The following is a 16208-nucleotide window of genomic DNA, read 5'->3' on the forward strand; positions in this document are numbered from 1 at the left end:
TGTAAAGTCATCACATCGGGGCGCAGGGTGACGTAATGCAGCAGCGTGTTCATCGCTGCTGCATTATGTCACCCTGCATTACGTCACCCCGTCATTACGCCCAGCGCCTGCTGGACTTCTTCACGGACGACGACCGTAAGCGTCGCTACCTGGGGTGTTTGCGATGATGGCAGCAATCGGCGGAGCTCCTCTAGCACAATCTGCCGGATGAAGTCCCGAAGGTTCTATCCGCTTGCAGATGCGCTTGGGTAGTGGCTTGAGTAGTCCGGTTGAAGTGGTCGCTCGTAGTGGCGCATCCGGGTGTTCAATGTCTTCTCAATGGTCGATGCTTCGCTTTCATATTCGTCCACAGGTTTAGGCGAGTTCCGGACAAGCCCTGCAAAAAGCGACTCTTTAGCACCCCGCATTACAAATTTCACTCTCTCACCTTCTGTCATGTTAGGGTCGGGGCGGCGAAACAGGCGCTTCATCTCCTCTACGCAGACCAGGACGGGCTCGTTTGGGAGTTGGAGCTTTTTCTTTTCGGACAGAACTTGCGAAGCCCATGAAAAACTTTACTTTGAATATCTCCCAATCCTTTAAAGAATTCTTGTGATTTTTGTACCAAACTCGAGCATGTCCTTGAAGAACAAAATAGACCTTCCTGAGTTTCGTAGTGTCGTTCCAGCCGTTGAATTCTGCCACACGGTCGAAAAGGTCCATTCAATCTTTCGCATCTTCATTGGGCAGTCGTTCGAAGATGGGGGCTCCCGGGCCTGCACGAAGACGACGGGCTGTTGACTGGGCCATTCCAAAAGTTGGTGCCTTCCGCAGTCGAACGTGGTCAGGCAGCAGACAGTGTTCGGGTTGTAGGCCTTGGAGTCGGCGGCTGGTTCGGTGACCTGTAGGCTGGTCCCCCAGGGGACAGGAACAAGGCTGGGGTCTTCGCATGAAGGATCAAGGCAGCACCTCCCCCAGATGTCACGTAGTGGTGACAAGGCTGTAGACATCAAAAAAGACACAGGCTTGATGGTACTGAAATTAACTCTTTATTGGGCGGACTTGCGCCCGCAAAAGAACTAAGCAACTCGGCGGTGGCGATAGCAACAAACGTGCTCATCAATCGTCGAACTAAGAGTCCCCGTCGCACTCGTCAACGCTAAATTTAAAGGCTGCTCAACTGCTAGTAGCACAACCTGGAACATTGTAGAGACATAAGCAAATGATCAGAATCTTCGAGACAGATCTCGGCGCATCGTTCGCGACAAAGAAAATGATAACGCGTCGTATCGCGACAACGAGCATGAACAAACACGAGATATAGAATTGATACGCGTGCTAGAATCACAGCGATAAGGCCGCATGCCGGCGGCTGTTAAAAATACAACAAACACAGTTTGAAGGTTTCGCTGCAATATGCATAAGTAAATAAACTGTCAACGCGCAACTACACTATCTAGGAAAACACCACACAGCAGCAGCTAGTTCAACGCACGTTATGCAACTTAGTTTTCCATGTGGGAGCTTCCGAGAGGTGGCACTACGGTATTACCTCACGCCAATAATTCCAGACTTAGCCCAAACCATAGAGTTTCTTACACTAACTAGAGGGAAAGCTGAGGGCGCTGTACTTCAGCCACCATGGGCGCGCTAAGAATCATGGGCCGGTGTGCTTCTTGGTGCGGGACAGTCGGTTTTTCTCGGGTGCGTGGAGTGGCGTTACTGCGATGTTTCTTTTTCATCATCATCATCATCTCAAGGTGCGTACATAGACCGCAAAAGCCATAGTAGAGAAGGCACAAAAGCAGACGTATCAATAAAAGGTTTATGTTTCCCGAAATACCACTAAAAACTTTCTTAAGTAATTGCACAACCATAGATATTTTCATAACGTTTTTTTCTTTCGAAGTTTGCCTATTAAGTGCGAAATATTGGTATTTGTGCTGCTCAAAACTAAGCCAATAGGAGAAAGAGCCATCGCTTATATTCGATAAATCTCACACTGACATGCTGTTTCTCTCTCTTTTTGCAATTTATAGTCACATTATTTAATGTTAGAAGATTATTTACGGTAGAGCAACGTTTATATTTGCATTAGTTTTGGCCAAAAGTTGTAGTTCTGCACTCGGTAACTGTCCGGCCCATGATGTTTTGAGCGCCCATGATGGCTGAACTGGTCGTCTGGAAAACCCATGTAAACTCCCATAGACGGCAGCACAGCTTTCCCTCTAGGTAAGAGTAAGAAACTCTATGGCCCAAACTAACTTCTGAAAACTTTTTGCTGCTTGTTTAGAACATGAACAAGGGAGTGAGTCAACAGTAATAGAAAAGGTTTTGAATTTAAAGATTTGAAATTGAACTGCAATGGGTAACTCTTTCTCTACCTCTTCATCACTTTCCTAATGGTGCGGTTCAAAGTGAAGGGTGAGCTACACTGGCTGTACCAGTGTACTGCGTTTCAGCACACGCGTTAAAATGTACCACTTATAACTGAAACGTTTTTACACGTTTGTGGAACCAGAATAAAGATGCGGCTCGGCTATTTTATTTTGTACAATTAGGAAAATGCAGCACCACCCACCTTCGTGAAATCATTTTTAAGACAGAGAGCAGCTTGACACCGCTTCTGTCGAATCGACGAAACTTTTTACAGGACGGATACCACTTGAAGCGTGGATGTCAGCTAAAGCTGATTGCGAGAAGGGGGAGGGGGCACAGTGTGTTCACGGTAGTAACTAAGTCATTTTGTCTCAATGTAGCCAACATGTAGGTCGGACAAAAGGTCGAAGGCTATAAGTTCTAGTCTGAGCAGCATAGTCCGACACGAGAAATCCCTATGAAGCTACTAACCTGATTTCGGGTGAAGCGTGAGGATGAAGCTGCTCCTCACCTTTCATAAATTTTGAATTTGGGAGCGTAAGTGCTGCTGCCTGCATGTTACAAGTGAATACGATTTCAGAAGTTCAAAAGTGTAAGCTTTGTTCACACTCAGCTGCACATACATAAGACACATAAATGAAAAAGATTTCTGTGGCTCAACTCAGCTGAGACAGCTTATACTGAGCGAAAGCTCTGTTAAAGAAGGGAATAAAACAGCTTGAGGCAAGACAAAACACGCGAATGATAGACACATGCGTCTGTCCTTAAGTGTGTCTACCCATTACACATGGTGCATGTGTCTGCCCTTCACGTGTTCTGTCTTGCATCGTGCTGTTTTATTCCCTTCTTCAACATGTACCAACCAGCCCGTATTCGTACTCTTCTGGAGCGCGGACAAATATTGTCTAACCGCCGAAATGGCTGAGGCGAGGGCCCTTGGGATTCTCAGCCTCTTGGCGTTAGGAGCAGTCATCCTCCTCCGCTGTCCGTTTCGGGTTGCCCAGGCGGCGAGCGCTGCTCTTTTATCAAGAAAAAGTGAACGACAGTGTGAACCACATGACGCAACTGGCGAGAGTGAGCGGCTGAAGCGCGGCGGACACGGCTGCAAAACCATGCCTTGGCGGCGGCTAGTCCAGTGATGCTTGACGTGAACATCTGGAGAGAAGGAGTGGGCAGTGCGACGGTCAGCAGAGCAGCGGACGTGACTGGGAAGAGCACAGCTGTGGCAGCGGCCCGGCTCTGATTCGAGGTCATTTCCAAGCCTTGTGCGACCTTCAGCTCAGCATCCGAGATGTGGAGCTTCGCTCCATAGTTCAGTGAAGACAGGAAGAGCACCTCTTCCTTAAAGGGCCGTCCAAACTTGTCCGCTATGCTTAAGACGAATTCTTTGCATCACGGTGATACCAAATCAAAATTAAGTGCGGAAATCTGTACACTGTAACAGGAGGTATTAAGGAATAAATTGTTCATTCGCTTTCCCATTTCACTTGCCCACTGAAGACACGCGGAGGGACCAATCAAAACAGCTTACATGAGCACGTCACTAAAATGTGAACGAAGTAGGCTTCTCATGGTTTCCAGGTCGCAGTAACATGTTTTCGGTAAAGTTTTCCTCTCTTCCATAAGACAGCGTAAACGCCTTGCAGTAATAGAATGACGAACAGGCTGGAATCAGGCAGGGGGAGACATTCTTTTATCACCATGCAACCCAAACTACTGGGCTTTTTTCATGAGTCCACTTCTTGACTACCCCTTTCTCTCCACCCCAGGCATCCTACAATAGCAAGGATTCACTTGCGAGGCTGTTCAGCTCTATCCTGCCTAACATTGGCTATACGTATACTTGTACACGTGTGTATGGCTATAGGTATACGCGGCTATACGATGTATAGGTCATAAAAGTTTTTTTATGAAAAGCAGTAACCAACACCTCTGCGGGTAATCTTTGTGCAACTTGCTTAGCAGTGCCTAAACATGTTAGATTCATTCACTCAATATCAAATACATCAATGTGGCATAATATAGCTTTCTTAATGGACACAATGTACCCCGCAGGGGTGGCGCAGTGGCTACGATATTCGACTACTCTTCCCGAGGACGCGGGATTGAATCCCGGCCTCAGCGGCTGTTTTTCGTTGCCGGTGAAAAGCAAGGCGCCCGTTTGCTGTGCCATGTCAGTGCACGTTGAAGAACCCCAGGTGGTCAAAATTTCCGGAGTCCTCCACTACGGCGTCTCTCATATCTTGAGTTGCTTTGGTACGTTAAACTCCAAAACCAAGCCAAACCAAATGGACACAATTTGCAGTGCATAGGCAACTTACCCAATTGTGAAACACTCGCTCGCCAGTTGATGTCATATCAGCTGCACAGAACCACCACTGTGTATTGACACCTTCAGTACCATAATTTTGATTTTTCAAGAATATAAAATATTAGATACGAAAATATGTTATATATATATATATATATATATATATATATATATATATATATATATATATATATATTGCAAACAATATTGTATTTTCTCCAATTTAACATTTCAAGATTTCTATATATTGATCTTAACACTTTGGTTGAATTTTCTTGGTTGAAGCAAATAAATCAATCGCCTATGTTAGCAGCTTATGATTGGATGGCCAATTATGATTCCATTGTATATGTCAGTAATGCGGTTTATTTTGTTTTGTCTTTTGCACTTCTTTTCCTGCTGTGATTTCACGTGTGTAACAGTCTTTTTGCGGCATATCCGTTTAATATCTGTGTTGGTTGTAATGCCTAGATTGATAATGTATTATTTCACTGGTCTGTCAAACTTTGCTTGGGTGCCGAGGCCTCATCAGGTTTTTCACCCTTTTGCCTCGGCTGCCCCTTTCTTTAGAAATAAAAAAAAATACAGTCACATATACGGTTATTAAGGATACCAAGGATAGCAGGAGATACCCCAGACAAAACGGCAGCAAGCAGCTTAGACGCAAACGCGCAAGTGCCACTTCGTCGTCCTATCAACTACGGCCTTCACTCAGTCATGCGCCACCTGGCAACGCTAGGTGGCATTACCCCCCTCTTCCGAAAAAAAAATTAAAAAAAAAATGGAGATGGCTGGTGAGAACGGTGTAAAAAGTAAGAGAGTGGTCACTGGGGGTGGCCGTACGTTATCGTTGGTAGTAGGGCTTCAGCCGCACAATATGCACGATGTCGGAGTTGGACTTTCGACGTTTTGGAAGTGCAGCATTGTCTAGAATAAGCTCGTAACTGAGGTCACTCACACGACGCAACACTTTCTACGGCCCGAAGTAGCGGGAAATGAGTTTCTCTGATAAGCCTGGACAGCGAACTGGTGTCCACACCCAGACTTGGCCCCCAGGTTTGTAGTCAACCTGGCGGTGCCGGAGATTGTAGCGCTGCGCATCAGAGGTCTGCTGCCGCCCGATGTGCACACGGGCGAGCTGGCTGGCTTCCTCAGTGCGGATGGCATACTGCTGGGAATCTAGGGAAACCTGGTCATCATCTGGGCACGGGAGCATGGAATCGAGCATGCTCTGAGCTTCACGTCCATACACAAGTCGAAATGGTGTGAAGCGCGTTGTTTCTTGCAAGGCTGTATTATACGCAAATGGGAGGTACGGCAGCAGCTCGTCCCAGGTCTTGTGCTGCACATCGATGTACATTGAGATGTCCGCAACCGTCTTATTCAACCTTTCGGTAAGACAATGTACGCTGGTACGCTGTGGTCCTGCGATGGGTTGTGTAACTCAGCTCAAATATGTGGTCGGTGAGCTGGGGCCTGAAAGCTTTCCTTCTGTCGGTAATGACGTACGAAGGGGCGCATGCCGCAAGACTATTTTGTGCATGAAAAACTCGGCTACTTCGAAATATGTGTGCATGAGGGGTTGCCTTTGTCTCAGCGTATCGAGTCAAGTAGTCAGTAGCGACTACTATCCATCTGTTTCCCGCCTGCGACAAAAGGAAAGGGCCAAGGAGTTCCATGCCAATTTGGTCGAATGGAATACGTGGTGCTTAAACGGGCTTGAGAAATTCGGTAGGCTTCAGGGGGGGGGGGGGGGGAATGTTTTACGGCGCTGGCATTCGCGACAGCTTCTTACAGAGCGTTTCACAGTTTCGGAGAGTCCTGGCCAGTAATGCATGTTCCGCTCTCGAGCAAGTGTCCGTGAAAAACCCAAATGACCAGAAGTCGGTTCGTCGTGGAAAGCAAGAAGAATATCCGCACGGCGCTCGCATTGCACTACCAGAAGGTAAGCCCTTTCTTGGCCTTGGAAGTTCCCTTTATAGAAGACGCCTTGCTGCATACAGAAAGACCCAAGGTGCCGAGATAGGTGTCGAGGGGGCTGGGAGTCGTATCATGCCGTAACAGATAATCGGTGAGCGGAAGGATGTCTGGATCAGCTTTTTGTCGATCCCTGAGAGCTCCTAAAAAGCCGCTGTCGTCATCTGCTGCAGCATCGCCAGTGTCAACGGGTGCTTGTGGCAGCGTGTCAGCGTCTTCGTGTTTGCGGCCTGACTTATAAACAATAGTTATGTCAAACTCATGAAGCAGTAAACTTCAGCGTGCAAGTCATCCAGATGGGACTCGCAGATTTGTCAACCAGCACAAAGAATGATGGTCCGTGACGACTTTAAATGGTCGGCCGTAAAGATAGGGGCGAAACTTCATAGGGGCCCACATGCCCGCCGGGCATTCCTTTTACGAAATGGAGTAGTTCGTTTCGGCACGAGAAAGAGTGAGGCTAGCATAGGCTATTACTCGCACAATTCCGTCTTGATGTTGAACAAGAACCCCGCCAAGACCGATACTACTGGCGTCAGTGTGCACCTCTGTGACAGCCGCTTCATCGAAGTGCGCCAGAACAGAGGATGTTTGAAGGCGCTCGCGAAGCAAAGAGGAGGCCGTCTGCTGCTCAGAGTTCCACACAAAGGAGGTGTCCTTCCTTGTGAGGCGCGTCAGAGGTTCCGCAATCAAAAAAGTCCGCAATTAACCGCCGATAACATGCGCACAGGCAGAGAAAGCTCTCTACAGCCCTCTTGTTAGCTGGAACGGGAAACCGTGCGACGGCAGCAGTCTTATCGGGATCCGGGCGCACCCCATCAGCGCTCCCAACATGGCCAAGGAACTTAAGTTCTGTATACCCGAAGTGGCATTTCTGGGGCTTCAGCGTGAGATCAGCAGAATGGAGGGCTTCGAGTGCAGCTCGAAGGCGTTCGAGGTGTTGGTCAAATGTTTCGGAAAAAACAACTACATCGTCCAAGTACACAAGACAGATCTGCCACTTGAGGCCAGTGAGGACGGTGTCCATCATCCTTTGGAATGTAGCTGGGGCAGAGCCCACTCCAAATGGGAGTACTGTGAATTCATAGAGGCCATCTGGAGTGACAAATGCAGTTTTTTCTCGCTCTCCTTTGTCTACTTCGATTTGCCAATAGCCGCTTTTCTAATCAATAGATGAAAAATTCTTAGCACGTCGCAATCTGTCCAGGGAGTCATCAGTGCGCGGCAACGGGTATACATCTTTCTTTGTCACATTATTCAATTTCCTATAGTCGACGTAAAATCGGCGAGTGCCGTCCTTCTTGACCAGGACTACTGGAGAAGACCACAAATTTTGTGAAAGCTGCACAACACCATCATCTAGCATCTCCTGAGCTTGCGTCTGGATCACCTCCCATTCTTTGGCAGACACACGATAAGGCTGCTTTCGTATAGGGCGAGTGTCGTCATAAGTAATGATGCGATGTTGTGTGATGGGTGTTGGACGAACCTTCGCGGAAGAAGCAAAACAGTGCTTGAAGCCCAGCAACAGTTGCTCTAAGGCCCGCCGTTCCTCCTTCGACAAGTGGCAGTTAATGTCGATGTTGTTAAGAGATGGCTGGTTAGTTTCGACTGCCGTGGATGCAAAACAGACAGGATCGTGCATAACAGGGTCATCGAAAGCGATAGCAGTTCCCAAAAACAAGTGCCGGTGCTCATTAGAAAAATTTATCGCAAGAAGTGCAGCCCGGCCATTGTGAAGCGACAATAAACTTCGAGCAGGGCAGATGCCTTGAGCAAGCAGGAGTGAATGGTTCGCTTCCTCTACAGCATCGCCTGTACAGAAATCGCCACAGGTAACTTCTACAAGAACACTGCTTTGCGGCGGCAGCGGCATGCTCTCGGCGGAAACGCGAAGCGCGGCATTGCAAGGACTGCTACTGTCTTGTTCGGCAGATTGTCCTATCGAAAATGTGACGAGTCTATTTCGCAGGTCGATAACTGCTCCGTACTCTCGCAGAAAGGTCATGCCGAGGATAAGGTCGCGGGAGCAGTCACTCAAAACGACGCAACTAACGACGTACGTATATCCGTTAATCTGAATGCGAGCCGTGCACATCCCCTTTGGAGTAACTATATGACCGCCGGCGGTTCGAAGGTACACACCTGGCCGAGCAGTGAGTACTTTCCTCAAAACAGTCGCCATGCGGCCATTCAAAATCGAATAATCGGCCCCAGTGTCCACTAATGCATTAATGCATTGACTGTAGTACGTCTGTCTAAAATAACACGAATGTCCAGAGAAACAGTTTTGGCTTCCCTAGGCGACGGTACCAGCAGCTCTCGGTCGGATCGAAGCGGCGACGACAGGAGGTCTTCAACGCAGCGACTACCAGTGGCCTCGCCCTCGAAGGTCGCTGTTTTCAGTCTTCCGGACGAGGGCTAGACAAGAGGCCGCGCCCCTCTCGCGAGAAACAGTGGGTGGACGTCGAGGAGCGCCTTGGTGAAGGGAAGCGGGTATGACGCTGCGAACGAGATAAAGCACGTTGCTCCGTCAGGTACTCTTCTATAACTCGGGGTCGTTCACCAAACCGGGGATGAGGCGAGTCGATGCGGAAGCCGTGAAAACCGAGGCGTTGATGCGGACCATCCAAGCAGAGATGGTCTGGTTCACCGCAGTGGAAGCAGAGCGGACTGCGGTCAGGCGTGCGCCAAATGTCGGCTTTGCGTCGGGGCAGGGGACGATCGTCGAAATACTGCACTGGCTGCACAGAGGGCAGCGGCACTATAGACGGCGCGAGAGTGGACGGCGGTGAAGGGGGAGCCTTACTCTGCCGTGACTTCCGCATATGTGGGACGGTTGTCGTCCCCCGACAGCAATGGCGGGCTCGTAACTACAGGCGGAAAAGGGTTCTTGAGCGCCTGTCGCATCTCCTCCCGCACTATAGCAGAAACGGAAGCTAGCGATGGCTGCAGAGGGGTGCAGAACTTGCTGAGTTCTTCGCGCACGATGCTGCAAATCAGTTCTCGCAAAGCATCAGGATGCCGCTCGGAAGATGCGAATGATTCCCCGATTGTGCCAGTATGGAAAGGTCATTCATAAGCCACGGCATGTTGCTGTAGCACCCTTTTCATTGTGGTGGCCTCCGCAAGGAATCCGTTCACAGTCGATGGTGGGTTGCACACAAGTTCAAACCCTGCATCAAATGCCTGACCATTTTATCTTCGGACATGGTGGGATCGGCTCGCCTGAAGAGACGCGTCATGTCCTCGACGTACGCTTGGACACTCTCATTCAACATCTGGATTCGAGAGTGAAGGGCACGTTCTGCATGTTCGTGACGATCCGTGCTAGTGTAAGCCTCGAGCAGTTTACGACGGAATTCCGGCCACGATGTTAACACTTACCCTCGGTTCTCGAACCAGGTATGGACGCCATCCTCAAGGCTGAAGTAGACGTTCCTTAGTTTCGCAGCATTGTCCCACTGGTTAAAAGCAACGACGTGTTGAAATTGAAGGAACTAGTCCTCTACATCCTCAAAGAGGTCCCCATTGAAAGACTTCGGTACCCGAGGGGCCTGCAAGGTGTAGTTGCAGGCCGGTGTGACGCCCGTTACTTGCTGAGCAGAAGCACTCGATGACATGGCGGCGGCTAATGGCTGAAGCTCCGGAGACAGTCCCTGGAGCCGTCGACTGGAGCGATGCACTGGGATGTCTAATGGCACAGGGCTGGCGCGACGCCTTTCAGATGGAGACTCTTGCATAGGTGATCGTTTTGCCCAGCAGCTCCACCAGAATGTCACGTACACGGTGATTAAGGATACCAAGGATAGCAGGGGGTAGCTCAGACACAACGGCAGCAGCACAGACGCAAATGCGCAAGCGATACGTCGTCGTCCTTTTAATTTCAACTTTGGCCTTCACTCTGTCATGCGCCACCTGACACACACACACACACACACACACATATATATATATATATATATATATATATATATATATATATATATATATATATGAAGGAAAGAAGCCAACAGTCGGCGAGGCCAAGGAAAGCATTGGGGATTGTATTTTGTCTTATTTTTTTTTAATTTTTACTTCGATAATTACATAAATTAGTAATGTAATCTGTTCAGGGGAAAGATAATTAAACACAAAGTAGAAGAAAAAACAACGTGCCGATGGTGGGATTTTTGTGCGCAAAAGTGGTCAGTGTAGGCTCAGGAACAATAATTTTCTAAAATCTCTTTTGTAATTATTCTGCTTCGCAAGCACAGCCAAATAGCAGCATACTACTGTAAGGTAAGTCCGTTACGCTGGACAAAAGGTATTTTTGTTTCTTCCTACGGTAACCTTGTACCTTTATCGTGTGAGTGGAACTGGCGTTTATCAAAACTTTTATGACAAGACTAAAGAAGCACAGAACCTATCACGTAACCACTTTTGGCCCGCCGGGTGGCGCAGTGGTTACGGCCTCGACTACTGTTCCGAAGGGTGCGGAATCGAATCCCGGCCTCGGCGGCCGCTTTGCCATGGAGGCGAAAAGCAAGGCGCCCGTGTGATTTGCGATGTCAGCGCACGTTAAAGAACCACAGGTGGTCGAAATTTTTGGCATGCTCCACTACGGTGTCTTTCATACCCTGAGTCGCTTTGGGACGTTAAACCCCACAAACCAAACCATTTTTGGCCTCTTAGGTCTGTTGGCTGCAGGAAACGGAGCAAGCGAGTTGTATCCAGCCATTTCCGTTGTATCCATAGTTCCCTGCGATGCACAGCAATCTGCCAGCCTGCTACAATTAATTCCCGAGCGAGGAGGAATACCTGTTTCGCCTGCAAGCATTATCTCAAGTGATATACCAGAGCGACGCCATTTTTTCGCTTTTGGGCACGCTTCTGTTTGTATCCGCACATTTGTCGCGATTTCGGACGCCTTCAAGTGTGTTGGCAAGTCAGTTTGGCCGTTTTCCTGTTGTAAGTTCTGCTAATACAAGTTATTGCGCTTTTTGTGCACTTTGAACGGAGTGTTAATCATAAGCCCTCTCCTGTTTTGAAACGTGCGTATTGCCTCAGGGTCACGGACGGCGTTAATTAACATCCTCATATACTGACAGCCGGAAAGGCACCAAACAAATGTATTTGCGTGCACCGACGTTGGTAAACACAGCCAAGAGGTGCGGCAGTCGTCTAAGTTAGGGCGGCAATTGAGTCCGCTTCTCTGTATCCGCTCGAAATAAACTTTCACCCTCACCACCACCCCCGCCTTCCCGATTGTTGAAGCCAAAACTCAACAGAAGCTTGGCATCACTGTGACACGAAAAGGCTTCAGGCCAAGACGTTTACCTGCGTGAGCAAAGCGGGAACCCTGGTAATGGCGCCGGAATCTGCTGCGAGGAAAAAAACCCCGTGCTGACACATGACCGCAGCCAACAAGTGGCTTTCTCCTGCCGCGGCGCGGGAAAAGTGAAAGCAGGCGAGTTCAAAGGTTTTCTACTAATATTAGTTAATTCAGAGGTTTTATCCGAACGGGTTTCGCAGAGATCTGTATGGATGCGGCAGCTGTTCAAGACACTAGATAAAGGACCATATTTTCTTAGCCTCGCTAGCAACGCACGAAGAGGCGCGCTACTCTCGATGCCAGGCGCCATCTCTTAGTGGGGACTGCGACAAGCGTTCTCAATGCCGTGCTGATGCATGGTTTTGGCTTTTTCGGGTGCAACCAGAAATGTACGGAAGTTATTCTTCTGGATGACACTGCACCGCCGTTGGGTTTCACAAGCAACCAGCGCCAGCGCAAAATCCTTTTGCAAGGCACTTGTTCCGTGCACCAAAGATTAAGAAGAGTGCATGTGCGGTGCTTATTCACTCTACAAATATTCAGCCGCGGCGGGCAGCTGATGGCAGTGGGTAAGCGGCGCCTTTAGGTCCCAAAACGTCCTCACGCCTTGTGTTCTGATCCTCAAGTGTTGCTCGAATGCTTTGGAGGAGGTGCCCGGGTCGATACCGTGAATCACTCCGCGCAACAATTTCTCCGGTGCGGCCACGTAGGTATTCATTTCGTACGCTTTGCCTCCAGGTTGAGGTGTGTAATCCTCCGCAGGAGCTCCGCCTTATGTTCGTGAGGCGTACTCACAATGATAATGTTAGAGCCGTTGCGGAGCCTCGTTATAAAGTCTCCGTCCTTGCATTGAGGGTTGTGTCCGCATGCCGCCACGATAGCGCGCGACACCTGGTTCCGCCTGCGGGGGACGGAAATCACCAACAACAAAAGATTCTGCAGGCAAGAATGCTTGGTAAGTCCAAGACTGTCGTCATTACTTTTGAGGGCCCCAAAGTTTCGAAAGTAGTTTATTACTACGGCGGAGAGGTGCTGCAACCACTACCGACCCATGAGGCAAATTTGCCGGGAGTGTCTGCAGGCAGGACACCGCTGTGACATGTGCCCCAACCCTGATGTTCCAAGCTGCTGGGAGTGCGGGGCACAAGACCCACAACAAGGACACGAGTGCTCGCCCAAGTGCGGGATATGCGGTGAGGCGCACCTGACGAGAGCCAAGGAATGCCGAAACCGACTCAAGAACGTCAAGCAACGTACCCTAGTTAAGGTCGGGGCAACTAACGGAGGCGGCGACAGGGGCAGGAGTGTTACCAAGAGTCGAGGCGGCGGCGGGCAGCAAAGCCTACAGCAGCAGCAGCAACGAGGTTGGTGGCTGAGCTCGGAGGGGGAGGAGACCGTTGAATAGATCGAGGTCCGAGTCCTACCCGGCCCTGGTTAGTCCCGAAAGCATTTATTCGTCCAAAGCAGTATATACCGTGCAATTATCTGGCAACTGTGCATACAAGTCTTTGTTTTAATACTGGTATAGTCAGTGAAAAAAATCATTCTGAAGAAAATTTGTTTCCATTTTTATGAATAGCAAAACCAAACCTCGTTCAATGTGTTATGCATCTGAAAGTTATGGTTTTGTGTTTTCCCTGTGAATGTTACAGCATGTTTTTTCCCACAAACTGTTAACTATGAGGGTTTGAAATATACAGGTGCCAGGAAAACACTGTGAGGCATGCCTCTTGTGTTTAAAATTATCTCATGAGTTTTGTAGAGAACATGTGATAGTAACTTGGTTCCACATGTGAGCGCTTCAGCGGCATGTGCTGAAGTATGTGTAAGGTTCCTCCTAAGATTTGTTAGGTAAAATATAACAAAGGTCTGTATAACAGAGTTGTGCTTTATATTATTACAGACGCAACTGCTGTAGCATTTTGGTGTACACAAAATCTCTGTCGATTTTTTCCTGTAGCAGTGTTGTACTTTGTGACATTGGCTTTGTTCAGTCAGTCTCGACAGCAGTACGTTCCTTTCATGGTCTGCACTATTGATAGCTAGACGTTGAGTGTCTGATAGATTTTTGGAAGCAAGCTTCACATCCCAAATCTAGGGAGCACAATCATTTCAGATTTGTCTGTTCAGAGGTATGGTGTTAGGTATCGGTTGACACTGCAGTAAAAAAAAACTTCAGAGCAGTAACAGATGCTTGACACTCCTAGTGTGGTCACCTGTTTAGGATTTGCAAATGAGAAATGTATAGTCGTCCTTATGCCTGCCCTATTTTCCTCTACACTTACCACATCGCACATGAAAACAATCTGGAGGAAAGTACGGAATTCAATTTGATAAAATAAATAAAAGGCTTTTATTGCTCCCACTTCAATATTGGGAAACGCTGTTGACTAGTCAACAAGGTTCAGTCCACACCAGTCAACATAATATACATCAAGGTGTCGCAGCTAAATGTTATCTAGCTTTTAAAAAGACTGAGTGTTGTAGTCCACTAGAATCAGACACCTCATGAGTTGTATAGCTTCATCTCCAGTTTTTGTTTTCATATTCTAATGTTTATCAATTATTAAACCTCATTAGCAAACGTTTTATTAGTTGGTTTTAGCAACAAAATAAGCGTAGAAAGAGTTTTGGTCGTCTTTAAATACAACTGTCTGCAGTGTTTGCACTAAGGGGCCATTTGCGCAGCTTTATTTAACAGCATTAACAGAGAGTTCCGATGTAACCAGCTGATGGCTTAGCATCTCTTGCTCACTACACGAGCAAAGTGGCCATCAGGGAGAGCACACCAGTGAAAAGCAATTTTGTTGTCCAACATCTTGGGTTGGGCTGGGTTTCCAATGTCCTGGGCTGCTAAAGTGGGATAGCTGCATATGGCAGATTTTTTTGTGAAGATCAGCTTCCTATCCATGAGTTGGAAATGAGGCTTGAATTAATTTAAGTATTGTCAGCAGTAATACAAAGCAATTTCTTTTGGTGCTTTTCAGGGTACACGTGCGACTAGTTCACGACAATGCCGCTTTACCTCAAAAACAGCCTATCTTCTATGCTGTGCAGGGAAATAAAGTTAATTTCCTTGCATAGCATAGAAAACAAGCATGCGAATGGCATCCGAGCTGTGCTGCACGTTGTGAATAAAAGAGAAACATTTTCGCGAAATACAATGTCGGTTTTGGTTTCTGTAATTAAAATTACCGGCACTAACTCAGCTGCATGTAGTGTCGGGAACCAAGATCACATCAAAAACCAAAGTGAAAGCCACCAGACGCTCATTGATCAAGTCATGAAGAACTCACAAGAAATTCACATATTAGGTACCAACCAAAAACACTGTGGCCAATTTGTTTTAGACACACTGTAAGAGCTCAAAATTAAATTCATTTGAAACTCACAAGAGACTCTGGTGTATTTATTGTGAAAGAGCAACATATTCTCATCAGACACACATCCAAATTTTTTATAAGGGCCCATGGCACCGCTGAACGGTCCATGATTCCAACGTTCTAATGCGCGTGAGCAATTTCGGTATCCTCAGAGATGGTCAGTCTCTAAAGTACCAGACGACCACCTTAGCATGATCAGCATGACCTTCCACTGATTGGATTAGAGCGCTCAAGTTCTTTCACATTATTTGTACACATTTCATCGCCAGAGGCTGCAGTCCACTCGGTTACAGGAGGAAATTTAGTTTACCCGGGAGAACAAAATGTCACCAGGCGGACCGATCCTTCTTCAATAGTCTCCTAGCCCCCCTGATTACGCAAAGGGGTTCTTGTGCGAGGGTTCACTCATGCTGAGATCCTTCAACAGCCGCCCCAAGTCTTTAACTTACGGGACCGCGCCCGAGATGGGCCTGTCTATAGTAGGAAGATCTTAAGCAACACAGTCTTCCGTCCCAAAGAAAGGCCATCGACGCGGTAGATGCATAGTGGAGCCTCTGACTCACAATCGGGAGGTACCCGGTTCATAACCCGGCACCGTCGTGTACCCACCCATTTTTCAAAGGGTACAATATTTCGCCAGGGCATGGCTATCGGATCCTTAGAGGTTAGAATGCTGGGGAAAATGGTCACTAACCAAAACGCTTCGCCGATGGGTCAGTGATTCGTCCCGCCATCCGACAACCATACATCCGCCTTATGCGGCAGAAGCCCGTACGTGCCACTTTTTAGACAAAGCGCGCGAACAAAAGGATAATTTTATGAAAGCATCGAAAGAGTACATGTTTGTGTGGCAGGTGCGCTTGTA

Source organism: Amblyomma maculatum, unplaced genomic scaffold (assembly GCF_055883805.1).
Source record: "Amblyomma maculatum isolate TAMU_Amacu unplaced genomic scaffold, ASM5588380v1 scaffold_13, whole genome shotgun sequence".
Taxonomy (NCBI): domain Eukaryota; kingdom Metazoa; phylum Arthropoda; class Arachnida; order Ixodida; family Ixodidae; genus Amblyomma; species Amblyomma maculatum.